The 25,810-nt window shown below is 38.1% G+C and overlaps 1 protein-coding gene across 6 annotated transcripts in view; it reads left to right on the top strand.

Moving 5' to 3' along the window:
* Positions 1-25,810, top strand: part of nlgn1 (neuroligin 1) — a 288,702-nt gene that overhangs the window by 170,675 nt on the left and 92,217 nt on the right. The gene's annotated exons all lie outside the window — the stretch shown is intronic.

Below are 25,810 nucleotides of genomic sequence, written 5' to 3'. Positions count from 1 at the left end.
AAGCTTGACTTTGTCATTCTATATACTATGTCACCTGACTTCCTTCTTTGGTCCCATCACAATTACTACTGTCGCTAGAGGCGGGTCATAATAAGTTGCTTGCATGACTTATGACCAAATTTTTACAGGACAACAGTCTCCTCCTGTCTGTTTTTTTCCATGTCATAGGATAACTAAAAAAAACAAACAAACAAACAAAAAACACACACACACTTTCTGCTTTCTTACTTCTTTTAATTGCTTTGTGCTTGTATGTCTGAGTAAGAGTGATGGAGAGAAGCAGAGAGAAGGAGACAGAAAAGGGCACTGAAGAAAAGAGATGACCAGAGCGAAAAAGAGTGACAGAGCGAGGTAGTGGAATGGCAGAGAGAGATAGATTTATGGTTCTTTAACACAGCAAGCTGCCGCCACTGTATCTGCTGCCCAGAGCTGTTGATGTTCCACAGTTTGAATTGGTAGCAGCAGGGTGCAACTCCACTGCTGTGAGTACTGGCTACAGCAAATCCTACCAACGACCTGTACCATGTGTTACAGGTAGCTTAACAGAACCATTTTTTGGCGACTTGGGGACAGTGTATCATGTTGTAAACACAGCACAGACTATAACCATATCAACCCTTAATTGATGCGCTAAACATGTTTTCAAACAGTGGCTTATTGACAGTGACTTACACATCCAGCACACATAGAGAAAGATTAGAATCCATTTTGAGTTGTGTTTCTGGTCACCTGATGAAAGTCCAATATACACTCTATTTTTAGCTCTGTTTTGGTCCCCACCAACTTCTGAAAATATTCTGCTAAATTAACCAACTAGTCACTAACTTTGTCTGTCTGCTGTGCAGGTAGCATCCAGTAGGTTTTCAGAGCTTGTTTGAAGAAAACAATGCATCTGAAAGTGACACTTAGAAGTAAATTGAACCAAAGCAGAAAGGTTGTGGGCCATAAAACCAAAGCAATGAGCTTAAAGAGGCAAACGCACTGTAGATATAGGTGATAATTCTCTGTGGTTTGTAACTATGAGCAAAGCCTCAAATGTACTGCACTCCTTTTATCAATTTTTTCAGCTGACCCCAGACAGACACAGACAGAAAGATAGAGAGAAAGAGAGACACTGTTATGCTGGCTTTGTCATCTTTGCTAAGTGAATCCAGCACAGTTTTACTATCCATCTAGTTGACGAGGCCAGAAGCAGCATTGTAGCTCAATTAATTTTTAATTCAACTTTCTTTCATAGCTTGTGAATCTCCTTTCGCATGATTTCCTCCTTTGTTTTCAAGGGAGTCAGTGTGGCACAGGCTCTAACCTTTTTCATTGCCCTATTTTTATTAGAACATCCATGACGAGGTGAAGAGAAAAACGGGAGCCTTTTATTTGTCAGCCTACATGTGGCCAATTAGCAGAAAGCTGTGTTGCTTCACAGTGGTCAATGCCACTAGCTAGTGACCTTTCACTGAGACCATCCACGCACACATACAGGAACATATACACACCTACAGCACATGCCAGGAGATATGACATACTCATGTGAATTCAAACATACTGTACATAAATCGTTGTATACTGAGGTGAGTACTGTACACTTATACAATACATACATAAAGATTTACTTTATGTGTATGTTAGTACAGACATGAACACATTAGACACAGACAGAAAGTGTAAAAGAAGGGATTAAGAATGAATTTGGTTCCTATTCAGCAGTATGGCTCAGATCAAAGAGACAACTGGCCATGTCTATGTACTGCTGTAGGCTGTAGGACGTATTGGTATAAATTGGCTCTTTGGCTGAGTGTTTGTATGTGTGTGTGTGTGTGTGTGTGTGTGTGTGTGTCTGTGTGTGTGTGTGTGTGTATGTGTGTGTGTGTATGTGTGTGTGTGTGTGTGTGTGTGTGTGTGTGTGTATCTGAGGGCCTTATCAGTATGTGGCAATGGAGTTGGGGATGTGATGAGGCTGGGTTCCTAGTGAAAGAACTCTCCTGGTTATCAGCATGCAAAATGCCAAAGCTGACAAGACACCCATAAACAATTTTAGATGAAGAATAGGTTTTACAGGAAGGAGAAAAGATGAGAAGAGAGCAGAGACAATGCTAGTACATGTTTAAAAAAAGAAAGAAAAAGAAATGTGATAAAGTTACTATAAAAATTGCAATAAATAAAACTTGCTGGGAGTGCGGTGCTCCAATCAGTATAGTACTAGTTTTTCTCAAAAGAAAGACTACATTTCCTCTTAAACTTCATTACTTCCTGACCAAGCTTGCTGGCGTCCTCCCATACAGTGGAATGTCACGTGATATTGTGTATTTTTCCCTTTTGTATCCATTCAGGGGAAAATTTATCAGGGGCTGGGAAAAGACAACTGTAGAGCTAATAGAATTGTGAATTTACACAAAGTGAACAATTTCACTGTTCAGAAAAACGTAATTTAAAAAAACAAAAACAAAGTAAAGGCATGGAACTATATCGTGAGACACTGCCTTTGTAATATCTGCTGAATATTTTCCAATTTGATACAAAAAGAAAATAAAATTATACCAAAAATAAATAAATAAATAAAACATGAAAAAACCCAAATAATTTTTTGGCTAATATGTTTGCATGCACTTAATTTTAGAGATTCTATCAATGAATGATAAGTAGCTCTCATGAATAACTTTTTAACACTGGCTTTTTGCTTGTAACGTGGCTTAAATAAGTAAATGTTATTAAATGTAAATGCTGTCAATGTCATCTAATGAATATAATCTGGCATTAACATTCAAATCTATTCTAGTGTAGCAGAGCATGTAAATTACATTCTCAGTTGTTATTCTCATAACATTTTTACTCAAATTCACGTTACTATCATCATCAAATCTTTACATTTAAATTCACCATGTGCATGGAAATGAGCCAGGCAGGAAGTCCACCTTATTAGTTGCCTGTAGACAGAGTAAGGAACTGTGGAATTGCAAAATCTTTCTGAACAGGAAGCACTGGGATTTTTGGAATTTGATCAGGCTAATAGCCTAATAGGTTCTGACAAATCCTGAACCTGGTTGGACACAGTATACTGTGAATGCGACACACATCAGCAAGATTGTTAGTCTCCTCAGTCTTGATTTGGTCTGTTTACGGTGATGACATGACCATCTTAAATTTAATGTTAGAGATATGCATGCCCTACCTTTTAAATGGTTGAGAGAAAAGGGATGAAAAGAAATAACAAAAGTAATGTGAAAAGAAAGTGCAATAATAAATACCAATAGAGGAAAAAAAATGTATCAGCTGAGAAGAGAATAGAGCTGGTTGAAATTGGGGGCAGGTATAAGATGGGAATGAGGATGAATAGAGACCAGGGAGGAGAAGCAATAAAGAAGCATGGCAGCTCGGAGCCCAAAATGTTACCGGGATTGTGTTCCTACTGTGAGAAGGCACATAGAGAGGAGAATGAAGCATGGAGGAGAGAGAGGGAGTGGCATACAGTTGCAAGTGAGGTATGACTGGGGTTAGAGACAGACTAATATGAGTTTCGTCAGCAAATAGAGTGTTCTGCTAATTAAAAATGGAACATTTCCTGATTGGTGTTTGAAAGCCTTTAATGTGAATAGGCTCCACAGAAGTATAAATGATATTTTCTTGAGAAAAAATATCAACAGACCTGATCTGCAAATAGTACCCTTCAAATGAACTCACATCATTTGAGCTCTAAGGACCCTGAAGACACTGCAGTGCTTCAACTGCCTACTGTCTAGACAGTGTACTGTAAATAAAACCCTCTGCTCCAGTCAAAACCTCTTCCATTTCTGAGGCATTTCCAGGAAACTTTTGCAAGCACTTGGAGAAGAAGGCAGAGAAACAACAGGGAGAAGAGTGTTTTAGTTTAAATGCTGATAAAGAAATCTGCTAATGGAAAGGCTTCTAGTCCAGCAGGAAGTAGCAATCTGACAAGAATTGGATCATTGAAGATGCCATGTGAACATTTTCCATACCATGCCAAACCATTTCTTTTTCTACTTATTTTCACAGTGTTTTTAAGCATCACTGGGGGTTAGACTTATTTAATAAACCTTAAGCTTAATTTTAATTTTTCACTGGATAGCATTTTCTATAATGGCAGAGCAGTCATTTATACATCTTAGGAACCCCTCTTTAACGAACTTTACTCCACTTTTTAAATGATCGAAACACCCCACCACATCATCTTTCAAACACGGTGGAGGCAGTGTTATGGCATGGGCATGTATGGCTGCCAATGGAACTGGGTCACTGGTATTTATTGATGATGTGACTGCTGATAGAAGTAGCAGGATGAATCCTGAAGTGCATAGGGCTACACTATCTGCTCAGATTCAGCCATATGCTGCCCTGATAGGATGGTAATTCACAGTACAGATGGATAATGACCCAAAACATACTGCAAAAGCAGCCCAAGAGCTTCTCAAGGCAAAGAAATGGAACATTCTTCAAGACCAAGTCGTTCACCTGACCTCAACTCAACTGAGCATGCTAGTCACTTAGTGAAGCCTAAACTGAAGGAAAAAATACTCACAATCAAGCAGCAACTGAAGCATGCTGCAGTAAAGGCTTGGCAAAGAATTTTTCAAGGGCGGAAACTCAGCATTTGGTGATGTCCATGGGTTCCAGACTTCAGGCAGCCATTGACTCTAAAGGATTTTTATCCAAGTATTAAAAATAACTCTTATATTTGTGAATGTGTTGGGTTTTTTTTCAGTTACTTTTGAACATCTGAAAATGAAAGACATGGATAAAAATGGCAGTAATTTCCTAAACAATTAATGCAAGATTTTTGTTAAACCCCTTGAATTAAAGCTGAAAGTCTACACTTCGGTCACATCTTAATGGCTTCATTTGAAATCCATTGAGGTAGTGTAGAGAGGCAAAATTACGAAAACAGTGTCACTGTCCAAATACTTATGTACCTAACTGTATACAATATGGAGAGTTAAAAAACACCAACAGTAAAACATCTTCATCAGAAAAAAGCTAATAGTAAAAGTGAAAACTTAATATACCGTAGTTTAGGCAAAAATGTAGATTAGTATAAAGTTTAGATCAAGATTAAATGTTACAGGCGTAGTAGTCCATGGCAGACATGATGGCATACATGTTCAGTAAAGCAAATGTGTGTATGTGGTGATATTTCTTTGAGGGATAACTAACCAACCACCGAAATTAACCAAGGGTTCATTTTGGCAACTATCTTGTGCTAAAAATGAATATGTTGAGAGACTCTAGGGAAACGACTTTAGTAAAAGGCCCTGAAGAATTTTGTATTTCTGATACTACATTAATAAAATGTTTCCTCCAAGTAAAATGCACTACAAATATTGCTTTGAATAACTCTTTAATTGTGCTGTAGTAATACATTCTGATACACTTTGGCCAAACATTGGCCCTCATTTGGGAGCAGCAAACTAAAGCAAATTGCTAACCTATAACAGAAAAAAATTTTTAAAAAATCATGAAAACAATCATTGATTAACTGATCAATCATTGATTTTTTTCATTTTTCTGTCCTAAAGCTGAGTATATGAGGAGCTTTTCCAAAAAGCTACTGGCAAGCATCATTTTAATGTTAAAAAGTACAATTGATAGATGACTTTATCAATACATAAAGGGGAAAACAGTTTAGTCGCTCATTTACAGTGACAGCAGGGAACATAATATATCATTTATGTTCCCCTCTTAAATATAGTGGAGTATACAGTATATTCATACCATGGAGTCATCCATTATAACAACTATCTTGTGTTGGTTACTAGTTGTTGTGAGTTCCATTTTAAAAGACATATAAGGACATGGTCTTAAAGGGAAGGACGGAGTTGCATTATGACCACTAATGTGTTCAATGACATCCCATAGTGAGATGTAATACTAGCAAACACAGTCTGGGTAAAGAAAACAAAAAAAAAACCCTGAAGAGTGTCCCACAGAGAGACCGCGATTTTCTTACTTTTTTCTTTGAAATTCTGCTCTTATTTCTGTTAAAAAAGAGTCTGCTGTAGCTGACATTCTGATTATATCTCAGACGCCATGGTTATTATACTTCCCAGAGGCAATGCCTGGGACACGTGTGTCTGTGCTTGTGAATGTGTGTGTGTGTGTGTGTGTGTGTGTGTGTGTGTGTGTGTGTGTGTGTGTGTGTGTGTGTGTGTGTGAGTGTGTGTGTGTGTGAGGCTCATGCATCCAGCACCCCATTGAGCCCGGATATTGGCGAGTTGCCTTTTGATGAGCAGAGAGATTGTTATATCCTCAAATGCCTGTAAGATGGATCTGTCCTTCATCTTCTATCAGATGGGGGAAAAGGTCTAGCTGTGACACAGATCATTATGTATCTGTGCATGGCTTTGTGTGTGTGTGTGTGTGTGTGTGTGTGTGTGTGTGTGTGTGTGTGTGTGTGTGCGTGTGCGTGTGCGTGTGTACCCCTCTTATCTCTTCCTCCATTCACACATTACAAAAATGCCCTCTATTCACAAATTGTAGATAATAGTGGATATATTTCTACTTCATATTTGTGAAGGAGGGCAGAGAAACATGTACGCTTGCATGATTATTCTTTAATTGGAAATTAAGCAAATAATATCTAATCAGTAATAGTAATATATTTAGTATAGCAAGGGAAACCATGCTAATGATGAATCTTAAGAAAGATGGAAAAAGCAAACCTACCAACTTACAACAAATTCGTAAAGCCACCTATGACAGAACTACCTGCGACTGAAACAACAGTTCAATCAAGAAAGAACAAATTAATCCATTATCATCATGTATCATAAAAAAAATGCCAAACATTTGCAAGTTCCAGCTTTTCAAGTACTAAAACTTCCTGATTTATTATGTTTTATATTATTATAAATATAATGTGTCTGGGTTCTGACCTGTAGGTTGGACAAAATAAGTTAATTTAGAATGTTACATTGTGATCTGCATTTGTCATGTTTCACTTCACTGTGAAATTTTAGAGGCCAAAAAGTAGTAATAGTCAAAAAATAATAATCGGCAGAGTAATTGATAATGAAAGATCCCCTCTTGAAGTGATACAAACGAACTCTGCATTTATAAATCATTTGTATCTGGTACGTTTTTTTCCACAAAAAGGTTGATAAACTACTTAGGAATTCTTAAATTTACATCCATTCCTTCTACCTCACTGAAAAATCCAGAATCAATGAATATTGAAGATACTTTAATTTTAAAAGTTGCTGGGCACAAGATGTCTTCTACTGCACTGTCACATCCACATATGGTTAGCACAGCTTCAGCAGATGAATATAATAAAATAAAAAAAACCTTCTAATGTCAAACGTTGCACATACATCATTCTGCGCCGTGATGCCCAAACATCTAAGTGAAATTACAATAAGCAAAAATCAATTTTCATTGGGGGGTTCATTTAAATAATTGTTGGTGAAACCAACCAAATAACCCAAAGTTATTTAATTCCTAGTACACTGGCTCAAATGTGTATATATATATATATATATATATATATATATATATGTATATATGTATATATATGGAACGCAAAATAGTGGCACAACTAAGGGTTTTTTCCTGCCAAAGCAGCTAGTGTAACTGATTGACATAAAATCCAGACTAATAAAACGATTACCACAGGCTGGAGGTTAGCGTTAATTTCAAGCTCTACTTGCAGTATTTTGATATTTAATATCTGTGATGGCTGCCAGGAATTTCCCAAGTCAACAAGCTCCCGTACCATGACAGTCTTACAACCAACAGAGCAGAGGATCAGAGCGAGCAGCCTGTTGACACTCTCTGGCTGCTTCAGTAATAAAGCCGAATGATGGCAAACAGTAAGACACAATTTCAGCAGAGCGATGGATAATAAAGCTGTGTAATGAAAGGACAGATGTAATTTGTACACTGTCTGTAGAGGGAGAGGAAGAGAGACAACGGAAGACAGAGGGAGAGAGTTATATCTTGCAGATCGATAGATAAATGAAAAAAATGTATTGAAAGTGCAGTTTTGGTGACAGGACGGAGTGTTGCTATTGTTGCTTTTTCTGTTGGAATGAATGATTCATCATAACCTTTTTTTTCTCTCATGCTCGTCACTCTGTTCCATCTTCTGGATGGAGTGCATTAGATGGTGTATATATTACATTAATTCAAGTTTTAGTCTTGTATTTCTTCAATACAATAACAGAGCAGTCAGACACAGAGCCGATGATGAAGACGTCAATGTCAAATGATTTTTCACATTAAAAAAAATTGTGAAAATCCCAGTGCAACACTACGACTCCAGCCCCTCTTGTTGTCGCACAAAAAGTAAAAGTCCAGATCCTGTATGCCCCCGAAACATCTAGCCAGGCTTACGGCATCAGCTGTTGGTTTTCCAAGAAATAACCACATTCACTCCCCAGCGAATTGTCAAGAAGAGTGGATCCCCTTCAAAACCTTTTCAATGGTTTGTGTTGGTAGGTTGTCCATACTGATACAGCACCCTCTTAATCTCTTCAAATTGAAGACAGTATATTTGATTTATTTATTTATTTATCTTAAGGGAATGATGCAAATGGCATTTCTTAAAGCTAGTATGTGTCAAATATGTGTTTTTTTTAATTTTTTAATAACACGCATAACTTTTTGCTGGTAGCGAAAACAAGTCCAATTCCACTCACAGCACCATATATTGCAATGATAGATGTCGATGTAAGTGCTTAATAGGGAGTGGGCAGCTATTGTCAACAAGCTCAGTATGCTGAGTTAGTGGTGTTTAGTGGCATGTTTTGTCCGATCTGTGATTTTATTGTTCGGTATCATATTGTATTACACGGCATATAGTCGGATTACATCATTATTTACCCCCCTCCCTCCATCCATTATTTTGTCCTCCAATCCTCCGCTGTATCCCCACTTCTTTTGTTACCCCTCAGTTTTTGTGTCCTTCCCCCTCTTTTGCTCTCTCTCACATTTGGTTTTAGTCGCAATATATGGGTCGGTCAGCTATGATGAATTAAAACTGTGTGCGTGAATGTGTGATATATCACAGCGCCGTGTGTGCGCGCGCGCGTGTGTGTGTGGTATGCGTTTGATATATTAAAACAGTGCGTGCACTGCATCCATCTTCAGGCAGCCATTCTGTGCTGTTATAAATCACCATCAGTTTCACCGTCACTTCCAGGAAACCCGACAGGAGATGCCACACTACTGCATCAGGATGCTGAGTGTGTGCGCGTTTCAGGATGTGTGTGTGGGGCGGCCGCCAGCTACTATGTTAATATTGTAAACCTTTGCCGTTGGAAGAGGTGTATTAGATGTTGAATAAACGTTCTATAGTTACAATAAGAGCATGAAACTAGTAGTGGAAAATCTGAATTCTAACTATTTTTCTTGAGTGACTTTAGGAAATGTATTGCATTTCAATTGCAATTTCCAAAAGAGTCATTAATTGGCAGAGACAAGCTCTGGTAACAGAGGAAGGGGAAGATCATGGAATTAACAACAGTAAATTCATCTATTACGTCAAATAGCGCTCCATGACTGTGTGTAATCTCCCGAAACATTACGGGAACGCTTCATTTTAATGATGCCTACAAAAATGAACAAAAAAAGGAAAAAAAAAAAAAAGGACAAAAATGAATAAGGACTGAGGAAAATACAAGTGATCGGATAGAGAACACTTCTATTTTACAAGCATTCCAACGGCGTTGAAAGGGAACTACGTTCTGTTGGACTTTCAGCTTTAAAGCTTTGGTAGAACAAGGTCTTAAATCGAAAGGAAAATAGGAAAATAAGTTTTAAACATATTGGACTCAAGAGCAATCTTTAAATCTTTAGAGGAGAGGGTTAATATGAAAATTGTTGATTGACTGATTGATTGATGGATTTTATTTGACAGTTTTATTTAAAAAAAAAAAAAAAAAAAGCTTTGCCAAGGCATTTTGTGCATAGATAAAAGGAAAAGGTTTATTTCTACTGTGGTCCCTTTGGGGATGGGGTTGTGCAGGGGAGGGTCAAGAAAGCAGATCTGACATGGCAGGAATGACACAGAAACATTAATAAATGATTAAAAACACACACTCAACAAATTATTCATGATATTAACAACATCAATCACTACCTCAGTGCTTCATTGGGCAATACATGGCCCTACTCACCCTCCGTTAATGAAACTAATTAAAAACTCTGAACATCAGACATAAATACTTTCATCTTTAAAGGCTGTTCTGCCTAGAGTTAAAAAAACAGAGACCTTATGTTTATGCAAGGAGAGGGGGGAGATAGAGAGAGTGGTACATTAAGAATCAGACGAAGAGACAGACTGAAAAAGTTGCAGAGAAATTTTGTCGAAGTTATTGAACTTTAAGAATTTGGCTCTTCATTCTAAGTGGGGGTAGGTGATGTGGATAAAACCTTCAGTGAAGCATTATTTTCTGGGTCTGAAATTGTCCCCCAAAAAAACCTTTTCTAGAACCCTAACTGAGTTGTGTAATTTGGTACTTACTATAGGGGAAATGTGAATTACCCTGAATGAAAAGCTTAATATACACCTACTAAATATCCATTTATTATTCTCTTGTAATTATTTAAAAGTGTATTATTCATATTTGTGGAATTGTGCAGTTGTGTGTTGGCAGATTTTGCAACTTTTATATGTTCAGTTGTGAACTGACCAAATTAAACTCTTCATAATTGTAACAATTAACAAGAATGAATTAATTGAAAGTGTACCAACTGAGCACTGACTCAGTTTTCTCTAAAATAATGCCAAAGTGGATAGTTCCTTTTAAAGAATTTTTTTGCAATTTAATAGGAAATAAAATTATCATTTTGTAAAATATTCTGTTACCAAATTTGCTTTTGCAGTATTTTTAATTGTATATGGCGACAGTAAAATGTAATGTGAAATAGTAAATTTTTTGAAAATTCAGTTCAATTCAAATAAATTCCGATAAGACAAGGATACCTGTTTTTCTTTTTTTCCATACCTGACAAATCAAACTGTCAAATTTCTTGCTGCAAAAATTCAGTATTACCATAAAGAAGGCTTGCTCATTTATTTGAAGCAAAAAGGAAAAGAAGCTGTTTCTTGATCTGCAGAGGTCCCAGCGAGAAACATAAAGACTAGTTATATAGGTCAGCTCTGAATGCACATCTCTGGAACTTTGTTGGTAGGATCGAGTCAGTAATGTTAAGTCATGTATGTTTGTTGTTGGCCTATTTAAAAAAGAAAACCTACAGAGAACAGAATAAAATACCATACAATGAAAGACAAGACTAATCCATGCTTTAGTGTACAAATTGTACACAAACAGTCAAAGACATTCACTAATCTGAGAATGGCTTTCCAATCCACTAAAAGGGTTTTTAGTGCGATTTCATTGTGTATAAACACTGATACACACACGCATGCATTCACACTAAGATGTGTATGCATGCAGATGAACACACATGCACACACTCAAAGTGGAGGTCAGATGGGTACATCTGTGACCAACTGCCATCTCATACAGCTCAGGTGTTGAGGTTATGTGCTCCTCTGTGTGTGTGTGTGTGTGTGTGTGTGTGTGTGTGTGTGTGTGTGTGTGTGTGTGTGTGTGTGTGTGTGTGTGAGACAGAGAATGCCATATAAAATGCGGATCAGTCCACATTAGTAACCTCCTGAAAAACAATGGGGAGCTGGATTACAGAGTACAAGCATTGTAGCACAAAAGAATAGAAAATCTGAAATGACACTGTGTTGTTGGGAGTGTCGGTCGTGCTAGGAAAAGAGGGATAAAAGATGCTTGGATAGAGATATAAACATAGTAAAGAGAGATAGAGGGGTGTTTTTGGGGTACTGTGGCAAAAATGCAGCCAGTAAACTTCACCGTACATGTGGACACAGTGTAGTCAGTGCACTCAAGGCAAAGGCTTAGGTACAGGGCCTAAACAATCATTCAGGTCATGTATGTAGGTACATTAGATATATCATATCGTTACATATCGTTGGATGCAGATTCTATTTTTTATATTAAAAATGTTTAACTTTTAATATTTTTATCATGAGGTGGTGCGTATTATCACTGGAGATTGATACAAGGACATTAGCTGAGGTTAGATGTCCTTTAATTGTTGATCTCTCAGCCAGCTGTTAGCTTATGACGCAAAGATTAACAGCAGCAAAAAGGATCATAGCTAATTCACTCATTTAAAGCTCCGGTACTATGCAATGTTTTTTTTTTTTCTATGTGTCCATGTCTGTCTTGATACTGTTAACAGGTTCGAAGAGAATTAGCTGACAGGCAGTAAGCTAATGCCACTACCTGCTGCTCAACAGGTTACAGCTGTCATTGACTGAGAGTTGAATAAGCAGCAACATGCTGAGTAAAAATAAGCAGCACCTATGTTACAGCAGCTTGTTTTCTGTTTTCCTCACAGTAAAAAATTTTCCATTAGCTTGGCCCATTTGCTGCTGTTCATTTTTGTCTGGCAAGCAACCAGCTGGCCTCCAATCAATGTTGCCCCTCCTGCCAGGGGCAAATAAGGGAATCAAGATCATAAAACCGCATATGTGCGGCTCTATTGTCTTTATTATCCCCCTGTCCTTCTACAACCTCATCTCTTACTCTGTCCTTTGTACCTTTTTCTGCCAGGTCAGAAACACCTTTCTTCTATCATCCTGTCCTTCTCTGTATTCCTCCGCCATTTCCTATTATTCCCCCACCACTTCATTACCTCCATTATTTTCCTTACGCTTTCCCTGTTTTCTTTCATATCTCTCCTCTCTCTCCTTGATCTTTAACCTCCATCCATCCATCCTCTCTTCTGTCATCTTGCTTGGTTCGAGGTCGACCCCTCCGTCTGTCTTTGGCTCTGTAGAGGAGGGGGGAGGGGGAGGAGGGTGACACTCACCCTCCTTCTCTCGTTATCCCATTAAGATGGCTGTCAGAGCACACTGCAATTAACAAAGCTTCCATGCCACTACTCTGCCCTGCCTCTGTGTGTTTGCATGTCTGTATACTGTGCATACGCTATGACTATGTTGCATGCATCTGTCTGTGCGTGCATGTATTAGTGTGTTAATTGTGCTGGACTGGAAATGTCTCATTTCAGACAGCCCACAGAGACCCGCAATGACCTGTCTGCCACATACAGTATAACACACTGTCAACAGAATACTGATAAAGTTGCTACTGAAATTGGGTTCTCTGTGTTAGTTTGCATATGAAACTACCAGGTGTTCACTGTTCAGTGTTTCATGAATGCAGATGGCTATATCCTTCAAAATACTACCATGTAATACAAACAACTTCAGTGTTTCTCTGTGTAGGGAAATTTTGGGATCACAGTGTGTGGCCTTACATTTTTGAAGCTTGGAATTGTTACTCTTAATGCCCTATTTTGGTGGTGGCACAACGAGTAACACATGTAGCATTACGACCTTGAAATTGGCTTTGCCCATTCGTATGGTATTTCGGTGGCAAGCGCAGAGTGCACAGTGCACTGCTGGGAAGAGAGGCAGGTGCAAACAGGTGTGAGGTTTATTCAAAGGAGACAGTGCAAAGTGAGTTGTTGGTATTTTGGTGGAAAATGTGTCTTAAATGTTGCGCTGAAAATAGACGTCTCAGAACCATGTCTGTTTCTAGTGCGACATAACTTCAAGGGTAGTCTGGTGATTTTATTACCAAGAGCAAACAAAAAAATTGGAGGACATGCTAAAATAAGTCTCAAATTGTAAATAAACTAATTAAACACTCTCCAAACGGTACATGTATTTAAATCCGCATCAAAATTAATGTTTAATTTGAATAAAGCAGGAACGTCAGTAAATGAATGTGCATCAATCTATGAATGAATATAAGTGATTCTTACGGTATCTGTTGTCCAAAACTGACTTATATTGTGTGACAAAATTTCTCTTTCAGTTCATTAAATTCACACAGCCATGTGAAGGCAGCAGGACACATATGTTGATAAATCTGCAGCCTCAGAGTGCCACACCAGCGCACAATGCCATTACCCACGACTGCCCACTGTGTTTACCTTGACTAAATCATGTGCAAATGAAAACAGGCTGCTGCACACCACAATTTGGTAATCTGTCTGTGAAGAACAAAAGTCTCTAAGGTGGCAGTACAACATTGAAAACATTGTGCAGAAAAAGCTAATTACCCTCCATTGGGCTAAGGAAGGGAAAAGGCCAGGAAACACATTGCTATCACTGCATTTACCAAGATGCTGCTAAGTCAAAAACAAAGCGGCCATCTTGCTTGCCCCAAATAGGTGGTTGACACATAACTTACAAACACCGACAGCGACAGAGTAAGTGATCATGATTTGGTGTCCTGATATCACCATCAGAACCCACCATTCAATTTGAAAACAAGGAGACCACCTTGAAAGAACAAGATAGAACAAGCTTGGAGTACCCTACATGGTCTACGAAAGGTTTCCTAGGCTCTTGCACTGACTGGGGAGATCCATCCAGGTCATCTGGAAGACAGTGAGGGAAGCTCAGCGTTGGAGATGAGCAGAGTCTGTTTGGATTCCAAAGGAGGAGAACATGTGTAACATTGACCAGTTAACACAAATCTCAGTCTCCAGTGTTGAATGCTAAATATTTTCAAGTATTGTTGCCTGACAGCTTACAGAGAGGTATCCTCCTGAGTAATTTCCTCATCAACACTACTGTGCAGAAGAGGGCTGCTTCAGTCTAAGAGTCACCTTAGGAATATCATCATAATGGCATTGGCTGGAGGAGGGCTTTATCCCGAGATGCCCCATTTCAGTGATATTGTTCTGCCTTAGCCATTGACTTTCTGGTCAAGTCAGCAGAGGTGGAGTGCAGAGCCCCCCTGACTAAGTCTGGTGTTTGGCAGCCATCCATCAAGGCATTCATGGATGTCCTGACAGTGACAACACCTGGCTGCAAATGGATCCTCTGAGGCCTTGACTAATCATTTATCATCTTAAGTGATTTATCATTGCAACGAAGTGCACCAGGTGGACTCCTAGCTATAGCAGGGGACTGGCAGTTGAAAGTCAACCTAGGAAGGCACCTCAGATTCTCAGACACCATCGCAGTGACCATACTCCGGCCTGACATGGTCCTGATGAATGAAACAACAAGGCAAATGGTCCTGCTGGTTCTGACTGTCCAATGTTAAGACCAAATGGGAGAAGCCTATGAAAGGGTCTATCTAGCCTATGAGTGCCGCAGCCGGGTGTGGAGTGCTCGAAGTGAGCCAATCGAAATAGGCTGCAGAAGCTTTGCAGGCCAGTCTCTCTACAGGGCGCTCAAATTCCTGGCAATTTCAGGACTGCACCACAGGAAACCCTTCACGAACATCATAGTTGCTGTGGAGAAGGCATTGAGAGAGCTGTGGATCCACAGACTTCACAAACTGAGGGCCTGATCAATCCTGGATGGGTGTGTGATGTTGATAAATACCCCAGATTACCTCCCTGATGATTTGTCCAAGTTGCATTGCAAGGTGTATGTTAAAACCTTACAGGCACCTCCTCCATTATTGAGGATATGGTTTGTTTTTTTAATCCCTGACCACAATCCCGCCCTGGTGTTTCATTTTTAATCTGTCATATATGTTTTCAGTTAATCATTTAATTTCTCTCCCATCCTCACAACTTCTTGCCTTGGGAGGATACAGAGATGTAAGATAGATGGAAGGTCAAAAACAGATTTTATCACCGTACAATAAGAAACAAATAAACAGTCTTGCCAGAGTGTGATGCAAGGAGCCACAAGAGCACACAGGGCCCAACGCCCTTTTCTTCTGTCATAAATAATGATTTTGTATACTCTAATATGAGTCTTTTTAGGAAAAAGTCAAATTGCAATTCATGAACGTTTGTATTGGTAATGTGCAACTTTGGATTTTAAATGTTAAGCAAATTGCCTCACAATCAATGCAGAATATTCAAAACTTACAAGAGATTCCAACATAATGGGTCTTTAACTACCATTTCAGGATTTAGTGGGAGTAATTATTCTGTGCACCTGAGTTTGAAGCCAGAGCCCTGACTGAGTCAGCGGTTCATTGCAGGTTTAATCTGGTTATACAGTGTATACAGGCAGCTCAGAGAAAAGCGTCTGAGAAAGAATGAGATGGAGAGCTTGATGAAAGAGATTTATTTTGGGTTCAGATTTGATAACCTGTATTCAATCTTCCCTCCAGTGTCTGTAGCCAGGCTCTGCAGATGCTGTGTGCCTCTTTTTTACTCCTCTTTCATAATTTCTTTTCAATCAGTTCCACCTGCCTTCTGTGATGGTGCTGAGATAAAATATTGGGCTGCCCTGAGCCTCTAAAGTGGTTTATTGCCACATGGTACAATTCTGCACTAAAGCCTGAGACACTAAAGAACTGAAACGCACAAAATCAAATAATTTCTACATCCAGTTGTTGAAGCAAACCACTGGACTAATGCTGCATTCAGATCACACTCTTTACCTGAGTTTTAGATGGTGAATGCTACTTACAACTTGGCAGCAACCCTGATTCTTACTTCCTGATATCATTAAAATAGAAAGATACATCATAAGGTAGAGAGACTGATAGATCAGTTTCATATTGCTTTCATTTGCTACAGAATATGACATAGTAGTGTCCTACTGATCATGTGCTGTTTGAGAAGTGAAAGAGACTGACTAAGGTAAAGGATAACAAAAGGCATTACATTTAGACAGTTTCAGTGCCTTCTGTTGCTCGCAAAGTTGAAAACAGTTATTACTTATCATGTGGAAAATCGACAAGACTTTGACTGCAGCCATTCCCCATTTTTCATTTCTTTAATAGAAAGAATAAAAAAATAATTTAAAGAAAAAGGCTTGGAAATGATGTTTCGAGAATGGCTGCACCCATCTTTGTTAATGACAGATTTTTATCATTAATCTCATTGTGATTTGATGTTAACTCAAGAAAATGATGCATTGTTTGAAAGGCAATAAAAAAATAAAATAAAAATAAAAAGTAGACCATTTGATCTTTAACCGTAGCATCTAAAAGCTGAGGTGAGCAATATTTCCAAGTAACAAACTATGTATTTTTCCCCATAAGACTTGAATGTGGCACAAATGGCCACTACCAGTTTGTAAAGTACAATAAAGGACAAAGGATCATAGATGGCTTGTTCGAAAGAGAAAAAGTCATTTGTTGGCAACTGTCAAAGAGCAGGTACCAGTTTTTCAGTTGCTCCAATTTTGAAATGCCTAGTGCAATAAAACACATGTTTATACTAATGTTGTTGTTGGGTTATTTAATGTATATCCAAAGGTCTGTCTCCGTGCACTTATTAACAGTTAAATAGGTTTTTTGCAGCTACAAGATCTAAAACAAGAACAATGCCTTAATGAGGTTAATAAATTCTTTATTATACACTTACTAACAGTTAATTATGCTTTTTGCAGCTACCTCCTCATCTGGAATGAGCACTACATTTTGTCAAGGTTGATAAAATGTGAATAAAAAAATACATATAAATACAATACTTTAGCAGTGAAGCACAATAAAAGCTGTTTTTTACTTTTCATCACATTCATAAATGGCACTCACATGCGGCCACAAAGAGAACATTCTAAATCCTCAAATAGGCCTTACGGTATCCTTCAATGTTGAGGTAAATTGTATACGACATTCTGAAAACTTGATATAAATGTACCGTATGTATTTCTGATCATTAAGATGTATTACCGATATGTTTGTGGCATGGTCATGAATGATGGGAATTGACACAGAACAAAATTATTTTTGTGGCCTTTTATTCCCCGATTGCCCTCAGTGGAGAACATTAATTCTGTAATTTTGAGAGTTCAAGATAATCACAGTGATAACAACACAGAACAGATATCTTCCACTTTTATGCAGTTAGTCAATAATATTGGTGAAACCAATAACGAAGCAGATATGAACAACTTTTCCTGAAACACTCTCCCTAGCAAAAGCTTAATATTTACTTAAGCCCCAAACTGTGCACTATAATACTAATAACCAATGGTTATTAAAGTACACAAATGATTACAGTAAAATCTTAGTAAAGGTTTAACAATGACAAAATAGGCAAGTTTGTTGAGTTCAATACATGTGTTTGTTATGCTATTAAAAGCACAAGGCTATCATTAACGTTCTTAAACAGTCTATGAACTTTTAACAAGCTTCTTATAACATATATATATGAATGTCTTATAGGCTAACAAAAAATGTGTTTATGATGATTCTATTATTAACACTTATATAGTCTTATTAACACATAATAATGTTAATAAGCATCTTATAAGGATTTATAAGGGCCTTATTACCTATTAACTAATGCCTATTACAAGGACCTTAATTTAAAGCGTTACTGAAATATACATTATACATTATCCCTCCAACTTATTTTTCCACCCCCAAAGCCATATATCTGATATTTGCTATATCTTTGTCTTTCCCTCACCGCTTCCATCTTGACTCCTCACCATATATATGTTACAACTGGATGTTGATCAGTAACATCCAATCTACTTTAATGTAAAGCAATCTAATCTAATGAACTCCATCATAGGCTGGCAGCTCTTTCTGATCCGGCCAAGGAGGACGCAGCTGTAATCATCCGGCTGTCTCTTACAGACGCATTTTGCAGTCTCTAATGTGTTTTTAAACTAACTAGTAAACAGACAGGGAAACCAACCAAACAGGGCTGAGAGGCCAAGCAATGTCCTGCTGAGTTGCCATGGTGACTAGTCAAGAGCACGCTTCGCAAGAACCTTTTTTCCTGTCGATTTGCATTGTAAGCAGTGGATCTCAGGGTGCTGTGGCTTCACTATACCTGCGTATATCTCTATATGTGTAAGCGCGAGCATATGTGGATGAATAACACCTCTGCCAGACAAAGGAGGAAGGTTTAGACTAGTACTCTATGGTTAGTCTGCTGAATAAGAAAAAAAAAACAAAAACTCATGTTATTCCTGACATCTTCAGTTTGATTGGGTTTTTGTAATCTTCTTTCTTTGAATTCATGTTGCTCTGTTAAATTGCTCTACCATGAGAACTGCATGCATTGAGAGGTTGGATTTTACTTGTGCACATTTTATACGGATACTTATTAACAGTAACTGGTGGTTTGGGAACACAAGAGGAATTGTCAGGATGACAAAACAACTTACACTCTCATTCTGCACACTGACAGGTTGATAGACACGCAGGTTAATGCTTTCTTTTGACTTCTTTCATCACTGCTTTGGTATGGTTTGCTTTATTATATTTTCCAGTGCCTTGAACTCAAAGTAAACACCATAATGAGACAGCCCAGCACCGCCCTGTCTTCCCTGCTTTTTATTAAAGCAAGTATTTACATTGATCCCCATCAGCTTCTGAAATCAATGCAGAAACAGGGATCCATTATTAAAGATTTGTTTCTGATGTATATATTATACAGTATGCAGACGTCATTCATTCTTCAGAATCTTTAGGTAGAGGAAATTCAGTTTGAGTGCTACACATTCACAACCAATGTGATATTGATTATTATTACAATCTTTCAAACATCATAATTTCTATCACATGTCCCATAATCTCAAATAAAAGCTAACATCCAAATAATGTCTGTGTCTTAAGTAATAGCCACTAAGGCCAGCGCAAACAAAGGCTGAGTTTAGAAAAAAAATGAGAGGGGTCGAAATATCTGGAATATGATGGATTCATCATGTTGTACATTTCCACAGAATCATGTCATACTCACTCGCTCTTTCCTACAGAAAAACAGTTTTCCGCACGGGTTATTTCTCTTTTCTTCAATTAAACACCAGCATTTTGTTTCACATTAAAATCTTCGGGAGGGACTGTGCCCCCTAAGCTGCTGGAAGGCTTTTAACATGAAATTTCTGCGTTGGAAGTGTTGCTTTCAACTGTCTCTAGATTAACAGGAGTTGAATAAAACAGTAAAGTCGAAGTGTTTTGGATCAATATGTTTCAGTCTCAAAGGATAGAATCCCTCCCTTTACTGGTAGGGCTTGAGCTTGAAACAGATGCAAAAATTGTTGAGTTTCATTGAGAGTAGTTTACCTGTGATCAAAATATTGGCAAAGTGGGATTAACTAGAGATAATTACTGAATTAACCTGGCATGTCAGCTAAAAAGAGAAACCCAGAGCAACAAAAGTCGTGAGGACAACATGATTCCCTTGTTGTACTGATGTACATTATGCTGAGTTTATCAAGACAATGGGTAAACAGGAATGAAAAGTAGGGTTTGCATTGACAGCGAACAGCATCATCAGCATATTAAAATGGCAGTAGATTATAAAATAGCAGTAAATCTTATGTAGATAAAAAAATTTTGACTATAAAAAATGAAAGAAATGTATGAATAAAAACCTGTCTATTACAAACACTCTTTATAAGTATAGGAAGAGTTTCCTTAGCACTTGAGGAAAATAAGTACATATACTCTGAATCCAACACACCATCCTTGCCTAGCACACAGACCAAATGTTGCATTCACGGCAACTTCAAAAATAAAAAAACCTTTAATTGTGCACAGGAGCTCTGCTTGCTGGCAGGGCAGACTGCATTCAACGGAAGAGACATAGGAGGGAGCTTAGGGATGAAAGAGGGATGAAGGGCACGCGGGTGTGAAATGCAGTGAACGCATTGCCACGTGCTCTCTTGGAAGTGACCCTGTTACACGAAACATACGGTGGGGTGTTGTGACAGCACTGGCTAATAGAGAGAATGAGAAGAAATCCGGTGGAAAGGCGTAAGGGTGAAAACCTGCCAATTCTGAAGACAGGGGAAAAACATACTGCTCTGTTTGAGTGAAGAGATATCGCGTTAGGGAGAACATGTGAGAACATCTTACAGTAGATAGAGAGAGCGTGAGGTGAGGGAGATCTAAACAAGGGAGAAGTGACACAGGGAGAGAGAATCATGTCTTATTTATAATCTCTGTTATTCTTTGCTTTGATTCAGGCTCAGATCATACATTAGATCTCTCTGAAAAAAAAGCAGTTTCCTCTCCTCGCCTCTCACACTCGACTTCTATCTTTAGCTGCCATCTCTGTTCCAAATAGACGGTCTCTCAATTTCACTCTCTCTCACAAAAACCTTGCTGCTGAAGAAAGAAAAAAAAACGGTGAACAAGTGAATATAAAAAGCATCAGCTGGCCCCAAAAAAATGCAGCTTGCTTACTTTTTGAAGTCAGGGTTGAGAAAACTGTCATAAGTCAGTCTTGACGATCAAATCGGATTGGCTACTGCTCATTTCTCTCCCACCTTATGATTGTTTTACAGTGAAACATTCTCAGTTTATGGCAAAACTGCCTTCTGTCAGTTTTGAAAAGTCCACGCCAGGGATCCTTCAATGTATAAACAGTGGGGTATTCCCTTGAATATCATTCTTGTTTCTTTTAACCATGACCATTCCACAACCTTGACTGCGTGCTTATTACCGTGACTACGATGATGAAGGTCCTCTAACCTTAAGGAAGAACATATTGCAACCCAAAACATGATCTTTTCCTAAACCTAACTAAGTAGTTTTTGTGCGTAAACCTTACCGAACCGTGACCATTTCATAAACTCAAACATTAGCACCACCAACTATTTCAGGAGACGTTCCTACGGGTGGAATCAGAGGATAGTGACAAACAACCTATATGATTGCTCAAGGTGGAGGACTTGTTGCTTGAAACAAATTTTAAAATAATGGCAAAGTAAAGCAACATGAATTAATTTAACACCTTTTTGTTTAATGTCACAAGAATTAAACAGAATCTCAAGATGCCAACAACCATCATATATTACGTATGTGATCACATCAGTGAAACAACCTAAAGTGGCATCATAAAGATAACCTAAGAGCTGTCTGAAACCAATAAATGAATGAGGCTAACAAATCCAGAGCCTAATATATCCCGAAGCATCAGCAGCCAGGAGAGAGCCCATTGTTTCAGGAGCAGTGATTTAAATTCATAGATGAAGACCAGTTTTTGCCATTTTAAATCGACTTGCTAAATGTTCCGGCCGCAGGAAGCAGCAAATATGTGATGTTTCTGATATATTGTGCCAATACGCAGTGCCTTTAAATCTTATCCTAACAGTACCTCAACCACTAACAAATAATTGTCGGACATACCCATGTTGACACTGAAAGTGCCCTCATGTTCAAGCTCATCTGACGCAGTCAGTAAATAGTTTAGTTCTCTACTGTGCTGTATCACAGTTAGCAGTTCAATTTACTGTGTATTTACCATGCAAAACTTTAAGTATATGAGCTGATTTATACTGTATTTATCTATACTCACATGTCTTTTTTTGCATTGTCTTATATATATGTATCTCTATCTTTCTGTCTGCATCCAGCTTTTCAGCATGTAAATGTAATTATCATAGCTCCAGCATGTTTCTAGCTCCCACATAATAAATGACAATTGACTTGAAATAACAGCACCTCCCAAATCCATTCTTGGTTGTATTCAGTGTGCATGGACTTTGTGTGGGTGTGTGGGTGCACGGAAGTGTGTTTGCACCCTGTATACAGCAGCTTTAGTCAATGGCTCACTGGCCATCTGGTGGCTACAGTTGTCTGTCTGCCATGCTGGCATCAAGGTCAAATATTCACTTTCTGTTGATGACCACACACACATAGGTACACACGCTCTCGAAGAGCAGCGAGACAAAACTGACAGACATGTTTGGATTGTAGCAAGTCTGACTTTATTGCTCTATCAAAGCTTATCACTGTGCATTGCGAAAATGACAACTGTACATATTTCCTCTCTTCCATCAGATCTATTATTAGTCATATTTCACATTTTATGTGTCAAATAATTTTACTGAATTGGCATATAATTCAAAAGTTCATTCCTGAGGAGAAAATGAGAACATGAATGTATGTAGCTTTGTGTTAGATTTATATTGTTGAAATTTAAGTTGTTTTTTAAAGTAAGATAATTACATATTCGAGGTAAAATGACTGGTTTAAAATTACTAAGTGATATAGTAGCTCTTGAAACCTTCTGTTATATAAAATGCTATGTCAGGGCATTGTAAATATGTTTTCCTATCCAAATGATTTATTAGATGCCACTTCCTTGTATGTAATTTTATGTTGTGTAATTTAATCTGTTATAGTTAGAGTTATAATCCTTAAAACTTCAGTCATAGTTGATTTTGTGGTAAATGTGTTTACTGATGGTAATGTTGCATGTTAATAATAATACAAGTCCTGGAGTTGCAGTCTAAATGATTGACACCGGGGGAAACAGACACACCTTGAGCTGCTACTCTGTCAGAAATGCAACAGAAGAAGAGCAACTTGTGTATCTGTTTAGAGGCAGAGAGGCAGAATCATACTTGTCACCTAGTTTGAATAGAAAAAAAAACAGCAAAAAAAAACCCAAACAATCAAACAGTAGCACTAAACTAATGATCAAAGGTTTTCTTCAGCTTTACATAACATGCACACAAGGAGTAGCTTTTGTTTTTCACAGTACATACATGCATGATTTCCTCTGAAACCCTTGTGCATTGGTACGTAATGTGTACCCTGTGTGGGACTCTACTGGTAACAATGAAAACTACTATATATAGAGGTAATCACAGAATGCAAATACAAAAAGAGGCTATTACTGAAAAAAAATGCTGACCATAAATAGTATCAAAAATTGGATGTGGTTTGATGGAAAAACTGCATAATTGATTTTTTGGCCACTTGGGGGCAATAGAGCAAAATAAAAATGGTAAATGGAAATGTACTTATATAGCTTCTCTCGTCTTATCAACCACTCAAAGCGCTTTACACTACTGCCACATTCACCCACTCACACATACAGTGCTATTTTATCTATACATGCAGTGCTCTCTACACACACACACACACACACACACTGATGATACAGCAGGGGCAATTTGGGCTTCAGTATTTTTCCCAGGGACACTTCAACATATGGACTGGAGGACCCGGGGATTGAACCACCCATCCTCCGGTTAGTGGATAACCTGCTCTTACCTCATGAGCCACAGCCGCCCCAAAGAAAAGCAAAAAAACCAACATTTACATGTTATCAGGTCATAAAGTGTTGATGGTGAAGCAGAACGAAAGCAAAAATTAGCCCTCATTTGAAGTTGTGTCTCTGGCCATGAATGTAAGCCCAATATTCACTCTGTTTTTAGCTCTCTTTTGGTCTCCACCAACTCTTGAGAAAATACCTGGCTCTTTACCTGCTAACTATTCCACTATGTTCACCAGCTTGTCACTTACTTTGTCTGTTTTGCTGTTTGGTGCTGTTGTAGATCGTTTTTTAGAGCTTTCTCGCTGAAAATAGCTGCCTGCTGTACCTGGAAACAACCGAAATAGTAAAATTTTTGAGTTGGGTAATAACTGTTTGTGGGTGCATCACTATAAGTGACCCCTTTCACATTACACATAGTCATTTGATCCATTGTTAATTAAAAAAACACTGGATCTGTACAGCTTTAAGCATTGTAACTTTAACAAAGGGACAAACATAGTCTAAAGACCAACAGGAGTTTGGAATATGTTAGGTAATATAATATGTATGTAAACAGCTCTGCATGGGTTTATATATTATATGTAGAATAATCTTTTTTAAAAATGTGTTTCTTCAGGAAATCCATGTAACAATGGAAGTTGGTTGATTTTTCAAGGTATCTTGAAAGTGAGGATATCAGCTAAAATCAATATTTACCAAATCCTAAACCAAACACTTTGTAGGGCTTGCACTCCAATATCTCTCTCTTTCTGTCTCTCTTCTTTTCTGCAGCTATCTCTCTCTATCACTCCAACCTCATAGCTTGTCTTTCTCACCTAGGGTGCACGCTGTTGCTAAGAAACAGATCGGGGAGCCGGTGTATGTATTAGATATGCTTCCTTCCTTTCTTTCTTTTTTTCCCACCTCTCTGTGATGAGTTCAGAACTTTTTCAGTGAGAAATGTCAGAGAAAATCAATCCTTTCCATCCTCCTCTACTTCCTTTCAGTCTCTCTGCAGAAATGTTCCTTCCCTCTTTTTCTTTCCCACTCCTTGTGCTGGCTTCAGTCTAAATATACACAGGTAACAGTAACCTGTCTCTGCCTGGTTTCCTTGACTGTACAACACTTTGTTTTTTTTGACTCTTCTATCTATTGAAAAGATGGCTCGGCTCATTTTGGCAACTCATTCTTTCTTTGATTGATTTTCTTAACTTCTTTAGAGAAGAAGGAAATAAAAGATGTTTTAGACTTTATTCTCTAAACTTTTGCAGCCAGAACACCAGTTGGTTCATTACTTTTCTAATTACCAACTCAGTGGATTTTCTAAACGTCAGTGACACATCCTGGCTCTGAATATTTTGGTACACAAGAAAAACATGTGTTTGCATTATTTCTGTTTTATTTTTTTTGTGAAACCAAAGTACACTGGTTCCAGAACTCAAAATCACTGCTCATATCACCAGTTAGTTTCAGTTATTCAAGATCTTATGGTTTGGTCATTGACTGCTGTTTCCCTGTTTAGAAAAATAACATACCTTTGCAGGTGGGATTACATTGGGTATTTCATTGTACTGCACCAAATTGTCACAAAAAACTGCCAAAAAATAGCAGCAAGCATGGTTAAGATCTAAAATGAGAACTTATCATCAATAGGTTCTTTTGAATTTTCTACATGCGTACCTTAGATTGGCCGTTTGACTAATTTGCTTGAAATGATCTATTACACCTTCATGATAATAGCTATCCCTTTCCATGATTAGAGTCACACAGTGGAGCGGAATTTGAGGAAGCTCACACTGTTTCACCCATAAGGTGTGTCATCCAATTGACATTCCCCAAACATGTTTTGTGAAGTTATCGCTAATCTGTACAAGTA

Source organism: Xiphias gladius, chromosome 6, assembly GCF_016859285.1.
Source record: "Xiphias gladius isolate SHS-SW01 ecotype Sanya breed wild chromosome 6, ASM1685928v1, whole genome shotgun sequence".
NCBI lineage: Eukaryota > Metazoa > Chordata > Actinopteri > Istiophoriformes > Xiphiidae > Xiphias > Xiphias gladius.
This window is presented reverse-complemented; position numbering and strand designations above follow the sequence as displayed.